Source organism: Acartia tonsa, chromosome 13, assembly GCF_053477335.1.
Source record: "Acartia tonsa isolate MP-2025a chromosome 13, ASM5347733v1, whole genome shotgun sequence".
Taxonomy (NCBI): Eukaryota; Metazoa; Arthropoda; class Copepoda; order Calanoida; family Acartiidae; genus Acartia; species Acartia tonsa.
In genome coordinates, this window is record NC_137272.1 from 18968676 (window position 1) to 18985488 (window position 16813).

General features: G+C 30.2%; 1 protein-coding gene across 1 annotated transcript in view; it reads right to left on the reverse strand.

The window, feature by feature from the left end:
• The window catches only part of LOC145304583 (uncharacterized), a 64161-nt gene extending 48567 nt beyond the window's left edge, over positions 1-15594 (reverse strand). The window contains exon 1 of the mRNA XM_080146500.1: positions 15493-15594. The gene's annotated coding sequence lies outside the window, so the exon portion shown is untranslated. The remainder of the gene's footprint in view (positions 1-15492) is intronic.
• Between the last annotated feature and the right edge of the window lie 1219 nt (positions 15595-16813).

Below are 16813 nucleotides of genomic sequence, written 5' to 3' on the forward strand. Positions count from 1 at the left end.
CAGTTTTTTGAAACAGGCTCTCTGAGATTATTACAGATTCTGATATATACATATATAGACTAATGAAAAATGCAAAAAACGAAATCAAAAGCGTTCCTTCTTGGGAGAAAATCCGGGAAAAAGATTTTAGCTATTTTTAACCTAAAATTCACATTGGCAAGCCTGCAAACAAATATACAGACATTTTAAACATGCCATTGCTCAGCACCTAGAAGTGGTAGAAAAATGCTACGCATACCATTGGAAAGCTTATAGCCTCTAGTTTTCATATTGGTATATAACGTTTTTGTACTATTATTATTATTTGAGCTATCCTCTGAAGTATACACAAGTTTTAAAAATGCAGTTTTTCTTGACACTTGTTACATAAACCTTTTTAAAATTGTATTGCTTAGCACCTAGGAGTTATATAATTATTTTATATAGGTATATTTATATATTTTGAGTGCATTCAATTTTAGCTTAATTAAAAATAATCTTTGAAATGTGTATGGTTTGACATTGTAGTAAGAGGCAAGGAGGGAGGTGGGGGGAGTTTATACACTTATAGGCAATGAAATTAAGTATAAAATTTTGCTCTGGATGTTTTTGGGTTTGTTGTTATAGTTATTTACCTGATTCTCTTTGTAAGATCTCTTATATGATAAAATCTACCAGTAAAAATATTTGAAATTGAATTTTGGCACTATCCTTCGAGGGGCTAGTGGGGTAAAACAGCTCCAAAACACTAACATCTAAGGTCTGAACTTATTTTTAGAAATATCAAGCTAATTTTTTAACATAATTTTTTTTGCATACTTGAGCTAAGTAGCCACTAAAGATTTCATTTGGCACTTTCTTCTTGGGGCTAGCAGTTTATAACAGCCCCCAAAACACTAAAGTTATGAGCCTATTTTTAAAGTATCAAGATGATTTTAATTTATAATTTATTCACATAATTGAGATACATAGCCACTAATCTTTCTAGGGGCTAGTGTGGTGAAACACCTTCAATTGAAAAGTTATAAGATCCAAGGGGGGGGGGGGGGGGGTCATACATTTATAGGCAATGAAATTTAGTTTAAAATATTGCTCTGGATGTTTGGGCTTGTTGTTAAGTTATCAACCTAATTATTTTTTTAAAATCTATCAAATGATTAAATCTACCAGTAAACCCCAAGTTTGGCACTTGCCTTCTAGAGGCTAGTGGGGTAAAACTGCCCCCAAACTACTAAAACTTTAAGTTCTGGGCTTTCTAAAAAAATATTGGGCTGATTTTGTTAAATAACTGAACTAAATAATCATTCATTAAAGTTTAACATGATATCTTTGAAAATAAGCTCAGAACTTATAATATTTGTATTTGGGGGATGTTTTACCCCACTAGACTCTAGAAGAAAAGTGCCAAATTGAAATCTGTAATAGCTACTTAGTTCAATTATGTGAAAAATGTGTACATTAGAAATATTAGCCTGATATCTTTCAAAATAATCTCATAGCTTATAATTTTAGTGTTTTATTGGCTTTTTACCCCACAAGCCCCTAGAAGGAAAGTGCCAATAATATAATTTTTAAGGTTTTACAGGTAGATCCAATCATATAAGAAAATTAAAAAAAAAATCATTTGATAACTATAACAACAAGTCCAAGCAGCCAGGGCAAAATCTTTAGTGGCTATGTATCTCAATTATGAGAATAAATTTTATATTTAAAAAATCATCTTGATAGGCTCATAACTTAAAATATTTGCATTTTGAGGGGTGTTAAAACCCACTAGTACCAAGAAGAAAAGTGGCAAAATAAAATCTTTAGTGACTATTTAGCTTAATTATGCAAAACAAAGTTTAAAAAAATTAGTTTGATATCTCTAAAAATAAGTTCAGACCTCCGATGTTAGTGTTTTGGAGCTGTTTTACCCCACTAGCCCCTAAAAGGATAGTGCCAAAATTCAATTTTCAATATTTATTCTAGTAGATTTAATCATATGAGAGATCTTACAAAAAGAATCATGTTAATATCTATAACAACAAGTCCAAAAACACCAGAGCAAAATTTTATACTGAATTTCATTGCCAAAAAGTGTATACCCCCCCCCCCCTTAACCCTCCTTGGTTCTTACTACAAACTATACACATTTCAAAGACTATTTTTAATAAGGCTAAAATTGAATGCACTTAAAATATATAAATATACCTATATAAAATAATTACATAACTCCTAGGTGCTAAGCAATACAATTTTAAAAAGGTTTGTGTAACAAGTGTCAAGAAAAACTGCATTTTTAAAACTTGTATACTTCAGAGGATAGCTCAAATAATAATAATAGTAAAAAAACGTTATATACCAATATGAAAACTAGAGGCTATAAGCTTTCCAATGGTATGCGTAGCATTTTTCTACCACTTCTAGGTGCTGAGCAATGGCATGTTTAAAATGTCTGTATATTTGTTTGCAGGCTTGCCAATGTGAATTTTAGGTTAAAAATAGCTAAAATCTTTTTCCCGGATTTTCTCCCAAGAAGGAACGCTTTTGATTTCGTTTTTTGCATTTTTCATTAGTCTATATATGTATATATCAGAATCTGTAATAATCTCAGAGAGCCTGTTTCAAAAAACTGCTTTTCCCTTCCGGCGACCAGTGGAAGAGGTATTAAAAAACGCGATGGGGTTAAGCATCTCAACCCCAATGAAAATAGCATAAATCCATCTGTTTTTTGTTATATATCTTCTTTTTGGGTTTCAAGGTTTTGTGATTTTATTCTTATATAAGCAGTACAAAAATTTTATTCATAAATGTCTTAACGTGAAAATTTTATGCATTTATTATACTTAAATTCATAAAAAAAACTTCTCTAAAAATTATAATAAATCCTTTCACCTTGATTTAATTCATTTAAGTTTGAGAGAAACAAGCGAAAAACTGTATAAGTACATATTTCTTAGTAGCAAAGTCACGCTCCAGTTTGTCTGTTGGTCTATAGTGCCTTCATTTGCCCGTGTGTATTTTATTTGTGTTCCCTAATTTTACAATAAAGCTTTCTCATCCTTTTATTTTATTTTTTATGTCCCAGCTAGTGAAATTTTCTAATCAGGAGTAATTTGTATCAATAATCTAAAGGGATAAGATAATGGTCGATAATTTTATGTACATGATGATACACAAAATTACCCCTTCTATTGATTAAAATTAGTCGTTGAAACGTTTGAACACTCTACTTAATGAATCAACCAATCAAAAGTAAAGTTGTTAAGAAAACGAACAAGAAAACGTTATTATAAAACTTTGGGGACTAGTGTTAAAAACAGCTATGTCTCTCTTATAATTGATATGTTTGTTAAATTCAAACCAATTTTGTCTCGTTCTTAATTATTTTTTCTCGCAAAATTTGTTAATTATCTTCGGCTAGCAACCTTGGATGCTGCTACTTTTCATCCTTGTTAGTCCAAAATCTTAAATTCTTGTTCAAACCATAAAGACTTGGATTTAATTCATTTTCAGTTCATGAGAAATAGAAAATAATAAAATATAATTAAGGTCATTAGTCTTTAAAAAGTAAAAAATAATCATTAAATTTGCAAAGCTATAAGCTATTCATTGTTTTTTAGTATCAAATTTAATCTGTCAAGTATAACCATGGCAGATCCTCGCACACAGACAAGCATTCTGTTACTTTTATATAAGGATTATATTTTGATTGTTAGTTAAACTTTGGGTGAAAAATTGGTTTATTAAAAACTAAGGGCAAGAAAAACAAAATCGGGTTTTAGAGCCTTGGGGTGAAAATTTTATTGAGGAGATGGTGTACAAACCAATATATTTTTTTAACTGTGGGGGAGGTAAACACTCCCTTACTCCCCTCCCAACGCTTGGACGTCCCTGGGTTTAATCTAAAATAAACTTTTGGCACTCCATAGCTCAAAGTTCTTACTTTTTCAAATAAGGTTGATTTTTGCCATTTCATACAACATTTGTCTGGTGTTTTACCCCCTCCTTAACCCAAGCAAATTTCTTGTTTTCTACGCCCAAAAAGTTAAAATGAGACAGCGTAAAGTGGTACTAAAAATGAGTTCATACGATAAAATAACCAAAGAGAGTTCAGTATAAATTTTACCATTGGTCAATTTCTGTGTATACTGGCCTCTTATTGGTCAACTCTATTGTATAGCGTCATTTTTTGGTGCCACTTTACGATGTCTCAGTTGAAATAAAAAAGCTTTACCCCCCCCCCCCCTAAAAAAGTGACACTAATAAGAAACTTAAATAAATTACCTCATACAAGTACAAAATTTTGAATTGTGAGCTTACTACGAAAATTTCAAGGATTCATTTTAAGACACTACGATAACGAAATAAATACAATAATTATGCCCTTTCTTATGTAATCAGATTAAGTTGTGTTTTAATGTCAATTAGACATTAACAAAACATTTAATGAACATTATGTAAAGTTTAATTTTAATGAAGTAATTTTAAGTCTAAAATCCTTTAGACTAACTCAAATTAGATGTCTGTGCGTACATATTTGTATTTGTGTGTTCAGTAAGATCTTTAAAACTGCTGTTTTAGTGTTTTTTAATTAACAAGAATTTACTAAAATTCCTAAATACATATAGCAAGAACATTCCCTAAATTTAACCGATCCATTAGATAAAGGTCTCAATGCATTGCAGAAAATCGTGTTTTTTTTTACAGTCGAGTAGCTACTCTATAATTAAGGCATGTACGTTTTTCAATCTGTAAAATCATTTTATACATCGTAAATTTTATGAAATAGCTAAAAACACCTCCCCAGGACATATATTAAGCTTAACTAAAATTGATTAAGTTGTCATGAAGATTCTAATGGACAGAAAAACAACATTTCTACTTTATGTTTTAAAAATAACCTTCAGACAAACGGAAAAACATCGTATCTCTTTTGTATTAGATATATATGGATACTACTATATGTTAAACAACTTTAAGTTAATGGCAGAATGGCAATATTATATTATACATATATTTAGATATATATAATTTCAATTTTCAATTCTTTTCTTCTTAACCCTTGCACATTAATTAAACATTTTTAGGGGGGGAGGGGATATGATAAATTTAATAAATCTATACGGAATTAAAAACGCCGTTTGAAACGTATGTTTCAATAACGTAATTTTCTAAAAAGGGTCCTTATGCATGATTACTTTTTAACGGATATAGAAAAATTAAAATACAAAGTCCACTTTAAAACTATACATCAGTAATTGGGTGTGGAGATATCTCCGCAAATATATTATATTATCAATTCATAATAATTACTGATTTAAAAAAAAAAGATCATCTCTCGATACATCATCATTAATACCTACCCTTCTTATAAATTTGCTCTTCTAATTTTTACCTATCATATAAAGAAGTAAGGATTTTTTCTACAGATAACTACTGAACCGATTAAGCTCTTAATTCTATGAAAGCTATTTTTAGGCTATTTTTCAGCTTTTTCTATCAAATCCAGACCCCTTGATTCAAGGGGAATATCACAGAGAGAGGGGACAATGGGCTGTTTATACCACTAGTTCTTAAAGTTTTGGTAACATTTTCTTATTCGTTGCTTTAACAACTTTGGGGACTTTCAATAAATTTTGATTGGTCGCTTCACTAAGTTGAGTGTCCAAGCGTTTCAACCACTTACTGTAACCTACATAAGGAGTAATTTTGTGTATCATCATTGGGTATTTTTATCAATTATCGGCCAGATCCTTGGAAAATATAAAACACTATGCGAATTCAAGTGTAGTGGTAAGTAATTGCACAACAAGTAATTGAGGTTTTATTCAGGGACTAAGGGATTAGACAATAGTCAATTAATTAATATCTCTACCTGTTTTTAAGGAATTCTTTATTTTTCAGGGGTGTGCAGATTTATTTATTTTTATTGTCTTTTCCCCCTCCCTGGTTTTTAGTACTTCAAGTGTACCAATTGAAATTTCTTTTTAATAGGATTTAAAATTATATCATAACACATTTGAATTATTAACGTTGTATTTTAGAAATCCAGATTAATTGGAAAATAGGATAGAAAGCTGTTTTGATAATAAAGAACATATTGCCAGAAATCTGAAAATAAACCCTTTGTCAGGATAAATAAACTACCCCTTATATAGATTAAAATTAATGGTGGAAAAGTTTGGATACTGTTAGTTTGCACCAACCAATCAAGATTCAATAAAAGCTCATCAAAGTTTTTAAGCCAACGAATTAAAGCACTTGTTTATTAAACATAAAGTTTCACTTTGATTTACAGTCCTCCCAAATATGTACCATAAGAATATTTTTTTTTCTGGGGGGGGGGGGGTGGGAATTAATGATCCATTAAGTTACTAAAGTATTCCAATGACCGATTTAAAAGTTATTTGTTAAATTAATGTGTGTTTTTAAATAACAATCGAACATACGTAAATGGTTGAAACAGAACTTATTTTTAGTAGCGTAGCTTCTCTGTAAATATAAAATTTTGTTGAGCATCTCTGTCCATCACAGTCTAGGAGATCTTAATTTGTAGGGCAGCTTTTTAACCGCCTTTTTAGCGGCTTCTCTATAACTCCAAATTTCTTATGAAACAAAGCGTGACTTACTCAGTTCCTTTCTAATATAAACGCCTAGTTTTTTTTTTAAATTTCTTTGACAAATGGGGAAATAGTCTATCATTATTTTGTCCATTTCTTATAATAAAGTAACATGATGTTTATCTGTCTATTTGTACCGAAGGATCTCGCTAACTGCTGAACCGGCATGGAACTCCATTAAAGGGTAGCTTCTGATAGGTCCTGGGAAGTTTTTAACTTGTTTTTGGGAGGATACAACCACCCTCCCAAGAAAAATCGCCCCTAGAAAAAAATTACCCCCACAAAAAATCATCTTTTGTTTTTAAATATAAAATAAAACTTTGATTCTATATAACTAACTAGTTCCGTTTGTCTATAATGCTCTGAAATTTATATGACCACTAAGTAACTGCTTTATAACTCACTTAGTCCATTTGTCCTTTCTAGATTATGCGTGCTTTGCTAAAAATAAAGGTTTTCATAAACATGCTTGAAAGATTTTAATCTTATTTGTTTTACTCTTGAAAAATGAGGAAATCTAAGCACGAGGGAACAAGCCTCGCATAATTTATAAAAATAAGGAAATATTAAAATAAATCAATTATATATTTACATAGAATTAAAAAACCATAATACACGGTTCATAGAATATAAATCTATTTTAACAAAACTAGTGTATATATACAGAGATATAAAGGGATAAGACAATGACCTATAAATTGATGTAGATACCCAACGATGAAACTCAAAGTTAACCCTTCTGTAAATTAAAATTAGTGGTTGAAACGTTTGAACACTCAATTTAATAAACCAACCATTCAAAATTCAGTAAAAGTTTTCAAAGTTGTAAAGCCAACGAGTAAGAAAAAATATTATAAAACTTTGGTGACTAGTATAATAAACAGCCGATAAATAACGAAAACTGTAGTTCATTTGACTGTCGTCAAGGAGGTCATACCTAATCAGCATTGGTTATAGTCAAGGGTATGCCTTGACCCCCGATAAGGACAGAAATCATATCTCTTTTCAATGCTGCGTTACTTACAGACATACATTTTTTTTTTTTTTTTTTTTTATCAGTCAGTTGGTAATGTGGACGAAATTAATCACGAAACCTATACGTAAATTCAGCTGTCGTTGGGGGGGGGGGGGCAACACTCTATCTGCCCCCAACTATTTTGCTTGTTGGATATACCTTATTCCTGATATTTATCGCTTCGTATTATGTAGAGTTTTCGGTAGAAAAGGAAAAATTAAATTTATTCATGTTTTACTTCTACGTTTATTATTTGTATTTACAAAATTTCCATAAAATTTATCAGGGATTTTAAAGAAAATTAAAAAAAAATTAAACAGAAATATAAAAAAAAGAAATCATACAAGTTATTTTTTTTAGTTTTGAAAAGAAACAAAAACATAAAAGAAATCAGGGAGATGGAAGATATTTGTTTGTAAATTATACTGGTCCACAAATCTCAATTAACACGTTCTCTTATTTGTTGTCTAATTAATCTTGATTTGTTAATGGGGTTTTCAGGACGAAGCCTTTTGAGAACACAAACAAACAAAAAACTATAAACAACTGCGCTACTTAAAACCAAAAATGCAAAAAAAATAATTTAAACAGTTTTTTTGCCTATGACTAAGACTAAAAAAATGAATATCGCCGCATGAATCCTTTTAGTTGGGTCACCAAATTGATAAGGTTGTAGTAAAGTGTAGAAACTATACCTCTTTTTTTTAAATGTACTTATATATTTATTTAGGACTTGATTATTTATAGCTATGCTTTGCTATTACCTTGTTCTCCTAGGAATCATTAATCACAGAATTGGATAATTGTATCACAAAATTTTTTTGTCAAAAAAGTTAAAATCAGCATTCTTAAAGTGGACGTACAGACTTTTTAAAAGCGAAGCTTTTCTATAATTAGGGTCGGTCCGTCCGTACGTCCGTAACGGATAGCTTTTTTCGTTAATTTAGGCATGTTAGAATTGTCCTATCGAATTCAAATTTTGCATAGTGATTCCTTTAATAGTTAGGTACGATTTAGAAAGCGTAGCAACTCTATAATCATCACCAAAATGTCCGTACGTCCATTTTAAACATGTTGATTTTTTTTACTTTTTTTAACAACAAATTTTTATGTGATCTAATCATCCGATTGATCTGATTTTTGGTATATTGATTCCTGGGACAACAAAGTATAATGTAATCAGCGAAGCAACTCTATACTCAAGTCCTAAAAATGTAAGTATGTCCATAAACATTATCCTGAATCAAGCAGTTTTTCAACAAATTTACTTACAATTTTGCTTTGACTCTTATACATTTATATTATGATTATTCAGTTCTGACACTATACAAGTTTTAATGTCCGTTTGTCCTACCGTTTCAGTGCTTCGCTTTTATGGATGTTGTCATCCTTGTTGTAATAGATATGTTGCTAGACAATATAAATTGTTTTAGAAAACAAAGTAAAGTAAAATAATATATTAAGAGCTTAAGTAAACCATAATAAATCTCATGTCCTCACTATTATGTTTCTGTGTATGAAATTATGAATAAACTTTAACACTTTCTCAGTTGCTTTTTATTAGCTTATATGCCTTCAGTGTAGAAATGGATCAATGGAAGAAAATAATATTTTTTTCCCAATATTGTATATAGAACTAGCGGCTCCGCCCCCTAGAAGCCTCTAGGGGCACTTGAGGTAGGAGGGGGAAAAGTCGACCTCATCTCATTTTAAATTTGAGTTTCAAAAGAGTAAAAAAATATTTTTTTTTGGAGGAGGGAGGGGGGTGAATACACCCCCCAAAAAAATAGTTTAAAACCTTCCCAGGATCTATAAGAAGCTTCACTGTAAAGGAGAACAATATCGGTTCAGCGGTTAGCGAGATCCTTCGGGACAGACAAAAAACGCTTACTACTTTATATAATAGGATTGTGCCAGAATCATTATTGAACGGTAATAATTGTTCCGTAGGTGTTTGAATTTTCAATATACTTGATGTAAAATTAGTTGTACCTTTTTACTAAATGACCATATTGTAGGTTTATCATAACTATTTATTCTGTTATGGATTAGCTACCTGACTAAATATCTTTATTGTTTTACCATAGATTAATTAATTATATTGGCCATGTAATAGTTACTATTTTCTACCACTATACCTACCTGTCTATGTTTCTTTATTGTTCCATGCATGAAAGAATGGATTTTAATAATAATACAGGCCTTTATCAATTTAACCTCCTCTCTATCATTCTACATTGTTCCGTGCATAAATAAAATAATATGTTAATTGTTTGGTAATAAATTAATAATTACATTGATCATTTGCTACAACTATACCTACCTGTCAATGTGTCTATATTTTTCCATACGTGAATGAATTGATTTTAAAATCACGTGGGCGATTTATTAATTTGTACTACCTCTCTACGCATCTACATTTCTCATGTATATAAAAAGAATATGTTAACTATATGATATGTTACATCGACTATTTTCTACCACTACACCTACCTGTCTATGTAGCTACAATGTTCCATGTATGAATAAATAGAATATAATAATTATATGAGCCATTTCCTAACACTACTTACCTGTCTATGTAGCTACAATGTTCCATGTATGAATGAATAGAATATAATAATTATATGAGCCATTTCCTAACACTACCTACCTGTCTATGTAGCTACAATGTTCCATGTATGAATGAATAGAATATAATAATTATATGAGCCATTTCCTAACACTACCTACCTGTCTATGTAGCTATAATGTTCCATGTATGAATGAATAGAATATAATAATTATATGAGCCATTTCCTGACACTATCTACCTGTCTATGTAGCTACAATGTTCCATGTATGAATGAATAGAATATAATAATTATATGAGCCATTTCATAACACTATCTACCTGTCTATGTATCTACAATGTTCTATGTATAAATGAATAAAATATAATAATTATATGAGCCATTTCCTTACAGTATCTACCTGTCTTTGTAGCTACAATGCTCTATGTATGATTGAATAGATTATAATAATTATATGAGCCATTTCCATTCACTATCTACCTGTCTATGTAGCTTCATTGTTTCATGTATGAATAAATAGAATATAATAATTATATGGACCAATTATTATCCATTTCTACCTGTGTATGAAGCTACAATGTTCCATGTATGAATGAATAGAATATAATAATTATATGAGCCATTTCCTAACACTACCTACCTGTCTATGTAGCTACAATGTTCCATGTATGAATGGATAGAATATAATAATTATATGAGCCATTTCATAACACTATCTACCTGTCTATGTATCTACAATGTTCTATGTATAAATGAATAAGATATAATAATTATATGAGCCATTTCCTTACAGTATCTACCTGTCTTTGTAGCTACAATGCTCTATGTATGATTGAATAGATTATAATAATTATATGAGCCATTTCCATTCACTATCTACCTGTCTATGTAGCTTCATTGTTTCATGTATGAATAAATAGAATATAATAATTATATGGACCAATTATTATCCATTTCTACCTGTGTATGAAGCTACAATGTTCCATGTATGAATGAATAGAATATAATAATTGTATGAGCCTTTTCCTAACACTATCTACCTGTCTATGTATCTACAATGTTCCATGTATGAAAGAATAGAATATAATAACTATATATGAACTATTTCCTTACACTAACTACCTGTCTATGTAGCTACAATGTTCCATGTATGAAAAAATAGAATATAATAATTATATGAGCCATTTCATAACACTATCTACCTGTCTATGGAGCTACAATGTTCCATGTATGAATGAATAGAATATAATAATTATATGAGCCATTTCATAACACTATCTACCTGTCTATGTAGCTACAATGTTCCATGTATGAATGAATAGAATATAATAATTATATGGGCCATTTTCTGCCACTACCCACCATGCATGAAAATACAAAAATATAACATCAGCGATTATATCTGGTTTAACAAGAATAAAAACTTACCAAATAAAAATAAAATTATGAAAACTTGCAAAAACGGAAAGCTCATATTGTTAGTTTAGGCATGTTAAAATTGTCAGGGAGATTTATAACTTGGCTTGATAATTCATGATTAAAATGTAAGTATGTCTGAATTTTGTATTATTTATACATATTTCTATTTAATGTTGAATATCAAATGCGTTGGTACTCTATATTTGTTAATGTTAGTTTGTCTGGCCTTTTATTATGTTCTGCTTCGATTTAATGGATGCCATTAACCTTGTTTATAAATAATTTATAAATTGTTCCAATGTGAGAGATTAAAAAGTTAAAGATAAGCTTTGCCTTGATAAAAATATAAAATATAAAGAGTTTTCATATATTCATGATATTGTTTCATTCATATTTTAGGGCTAGAGGGATGGATGGGGCAGCTGAGCAAAATTATATTTTTCTCTCAAATTGTAAAGATTTTCAAGCACCTGCCATAAAAGTTAAAACTTTACTTAATAATTATAGAGAAAGCTTCGCTTATTATTTTAAAAAAAAAATAAAATAGTAAGAATTTTTGTCTGAAGCTTAAGATATTAATAACTACTAAACTGATTGAGTTCTTTATGTTAGGTAAGCTTCACATAGTTGCTGTGATGGTTTTATGCTGTTTAATTTTCAGATTTAAGTCTTAGGATTGTTTTAAGCTATTCATTAGTTTCATTCTACCCCCTGCGGTTAGAGAGCCCTAGATGCTAGGGGCGTAGCTGCTAGTCTCTGATACAAAGTAGTAGAATATATGTCTGTCCGTTTGAAGCTTAAGAATACTGTAACCGCTGAATAGGAACTAAAACAAAAAAGATATTCCAAATTTAGAAAAAAATTGAATAAAAGAGGGGAATTTTTAACTTTTTCAACAACAAATTTTTATGTGATGTATTTATCCGATTGATCTGATTTTTGGAATACTGATTCCTAGGACAACAAAGTATAAGCGAAGCTACTCTATAATTAAGTTCTAAAAATGTAAGTATGTCCATAAAAATTATCCTGTATTTAAGTAGTTTTTTTAACATTTACTTAAAAATTTGTTTCGAAATTATGATTTATTATTCTAATTATTCAGTTCTTACACTCTACAAGAGTTAATGTTCATATGTCATACCGTTTCAGAGCTTTGCTTTTATGGATGTTGTCATCCTTGTTTCAATATTTCGATTCTTCAATCTACATCTATCAAATTGCTGAAACTGTGCTTTTAAGTAACATAATTGCAGGAATTGAGGTAAAACTTTCAGAGCTGATACTCAAAGAAAAAAGCTTTACAAATGAGGGTAACACAGAAATTAAATCAAAATAACAGTAAACCAAAGCACAGAAAAAAATTTGAAATGTATACAAATGTAATTTCTATTCATGCGTTAAAGAATACCGCAGCCACTGAATGCATGTGCAACCAGGAATCATTTATGATAAACAACATTTTTGGTAAAAAAGTTTGGACACTTTGTATATCTCTGTCAAAATTGAATAAAGTTTATTTTACAGTCCAATAACAGAGCCCCTCTCACCATTATGTAAATCCAAAAGTGAAAAAATTACTTTAAGAATTAGAGTGGCTTAACTAAAAAAAACATAATTGTATTTTTGTTAAGGAGAAAAGAGTTTTTTAACTAAATAATCCTATTTTATCCTTTTCCTAGAAAATAAGTAAAATTTCTAAGTAAACCATATCCGATTTGGCACTGATTTGCAGGCAGAGTTCGTATTATTGTTTTTTTTAATGATGTACTTTCAAAGTTCAGAATGATTCATAGCACAAATAGGCAAAATAACTCTATTATTTAAAATGGGGTGAATTCTTTATCAGCCAGTTTAAAATATTATAAAACTTTGTACATTTGTAAATGTATATTTGACTAAATGTCGGATTTATTCGCAGAAACAACAGTCATCTGTTCTATATATTTTAGTTGTGCCATATTGGACATGATCTTATAATTCTATTAAAAGAACATTTGATATGTTATACATTTTATTTTAGATACGTGGTCGAGCTACTATATAAATTTTTCAACATTTCATTAGTCTGCTTATTTTTTTGTAATCCCTCTCCCCCTTCCATAACAAATTTTAGGTGCCATGTGCATTTTTGAGGGTGCCACAAAAATTACCCCCACCCCTTAGAAAATTTGTTTTTATAACACAAAAATACTTTTGTCGCTATTTGCCATATTTCAAAGCAGTCGTTCAATACAAATAAGGTATTTTTTTTCACCTACAAACCCATAATGTTAGTTCGCTCCCCCCCCCCCCCACCATAAAAAAGGGAAAGAGAGGTAAAAATAAGAAATATCTAATTATGCTCCATTACTTGCGAATCTAATTGTTTTTGGTTTATACTCTATTATTACATATGTAATAAATAGATCTATTTGTTATTAAGTTTTTTAAGAATTTGGAAAGTTCTCAACAATATTTCGATAAAGTACAACACAAGGAAGAAAAATTTAACAAGTAGCATAGCTTCTATGTCATAGGAATAGAGTGTTTTTAACATTCCCGTACCCCCAAAGTTATTGAGAGAAAAGAATTATATGAATAAGGTGTAATAAGGTCTTCAGTACGAGCGTTACCCCCAAAAATCTCTAGAAAGTCATCTTAAATTATCAAATATTTTTCATTTAAATTATGTTGTTTGTTCCAGCAGGTAGAAATATATTATAAAATTAGCCTTTTAAAAAAATAAGAAAATGCATTTTTCGTCAGCTAATGGAGGGATAGAATCTTCAAGATTATCTATTAGTCCTACTATGAAGGGATGTTTAGGGAAATCTATAATTCAAAGATGCATCTACATTTCATATTTACAGTAAAATCATCCTAAATGAATAATAAAGCTGATATTCTGAAAATTCAGACTTGCCTATTTTTTTGGTTCGCAGTTTATAATTCAAAGTAGAACGATGTCTGTCTGTTAAGATATCAGTAACCATTGAACTGATTGGGCTCTTCTATTCAGAGAATTTACCTACTGGTCCTGTGATCATGATTTTAAGCGATTTTCTAGAGGGGGTTGGATACCCCCCTCCCCCAACCCTTCCCCAATATTTTTTATTTCTTTTTAAGACTAAAATACAAAAAAATAGGTTGTCGAAATCAACCCCACCACCTCCCTTCTCAAGTCCCCCTAGAGGCGTAGCCTCTGGTAAAAAAATGAAGTTTTAATGCCTTCGGCTGAGCACTTCGAGACCACAAAAATGAATTTTTCCTGTTATTTTGATTTAATTTTATATTTAAAAATCATACAAGACTTATTAAAGAGTTGCAGTAGCTCATAATATTAATCTTATATAAATGTTTCTTTTTCTAAAATTGAATTCCATGAAATAATTCGTTTCATATGTCATCATCTATTATACTCAGAAACAATGATGACAACATCGATACGTAGCGAAGCTCAAAAATTATGAATGGATATCGAGAAAAAATTATATAGATTAGATGGGCATATCTTTACTAATAATTTCAGCTGTCTATCTTGAATTAGAGCCGAGAAAATCATGTTTCCCCCATAGCGTTACGGACTGACGGACAAAGCTAATTATAGAGTAGCTTTGCTACTAAAAAAATAATATAGAACAGCCTACTAGAGAGGGGGAGTTATTGGTCTGGTACCCAATCTTTTTTTGCCGTTGAAAGTTGAAACTTTGAAAACATAACAGCCGATGAAGCCTCTTAAAATTTTTGAAAATTTGTAATAACTAAACTTATGTTTCAAAGTAAATTGCGCCTTTGTTGGGCCCTGGCATTCCTACTCAAAGCTAATAATGAATACTGCTTAGAATTTAGAATTAGCATGCATTTTTACGTTTTTTGCATAAGGCGTTACGTTTTAAGCCAAAGAAAATACTAAACTTACCTTTTTCTGTTCTCTTGTATTTTCTTTTTACTTTTTCTTATTTTTCATTTTTCACTTTAATCACAAAAACATCGATATTTAAAAATATATATCTAATTTTCTGAAAAAGATATTATATTTATTAAAATCATTGTTTTACACGTACTTTATTTTGCGAAATAATTTTATATCAAATCACGAAACCTTTCATTTGCAAAAATTTCTCCTTTGAAAAATCCACTGTTATATTGAGCTTTGTAAATAAAACTTATTTATATCCTTAATGGGAGCTTTTTACCCTTCTGAGGTCTTATAACCCATAACTAGCCTAACCTAAAATAAACATTTAGATATTTATTCTTCTCCATTTTCCAATGCAAAACATCATTTTTTTTTATTTCATAACAAAAAATTATAGATTTATTTTTGATTAAAAACAGCTTATAAAACAACCATTCTAAAACTATTCGACAACTGGACTGCTAGCGGCTGATCAGAGGGACAGTTGATTTCATTAGTAACTTGTGCCCCTTGTGCATCATTCTTATTAGGTCTTTCGTCGCTTTCGCTAAAAATACTTGTCAAGCAATCAACCCCCCCCCCCCCTTTATTAAAGTAAATTAGTAGAAATTAAGGGGGGGGGGGGTCGTGTGCCATAAACATATGGGGCCATAACCCTGCAGTGATTCCTCGAATGCAATATAACCTAACTTAATTTTAATTTTTTAACTACCACATTCTCTTATTTTCAATTAATTTCATCAAGTCACTTTAAGGGAATCCAATTTTACTGCATACATTGTAATACTTTTATTGAGATGCTGATTATGTGATCATTATAAAAATTATAGATTATAACTATTGGTGAAAAAGTTTGGACACTTCTAATTTACAGTCCAATGTTACCTCCTTTCCTTAGTTATTCACTGGTTTCCAATGAAATTCAAAACTGTTACAATTTGTGTCAGGGATATGGTAGGCAGGGATTTAAAGGGATATGACAATGACCGATAAATTGATGTACATTCCAAATATTGATACACTAAATTACCCCTTCTATAAAATAAATTAGTGGTTGAAACCAGTCTTTTTGGCCCGTACCTTCGGCATCTCGGGGCTAAAAACTGGTTTTAATCTTATAATTGTACATTTTATATCCGCGGAAAGCTGTTAATAATACGATGTAAGAAATAACTTTTCTAGTTGCTGTACCCTTTCCCTGATCTAGTTATGATGACACTGTCACGGAATTTATGTTTGAAACTAGGCGTTATTTATCATACATTCAATGGGTAAAGGGATAGGACAAAGGGCGAATTAATCTTTCTAAATTTATTGATAA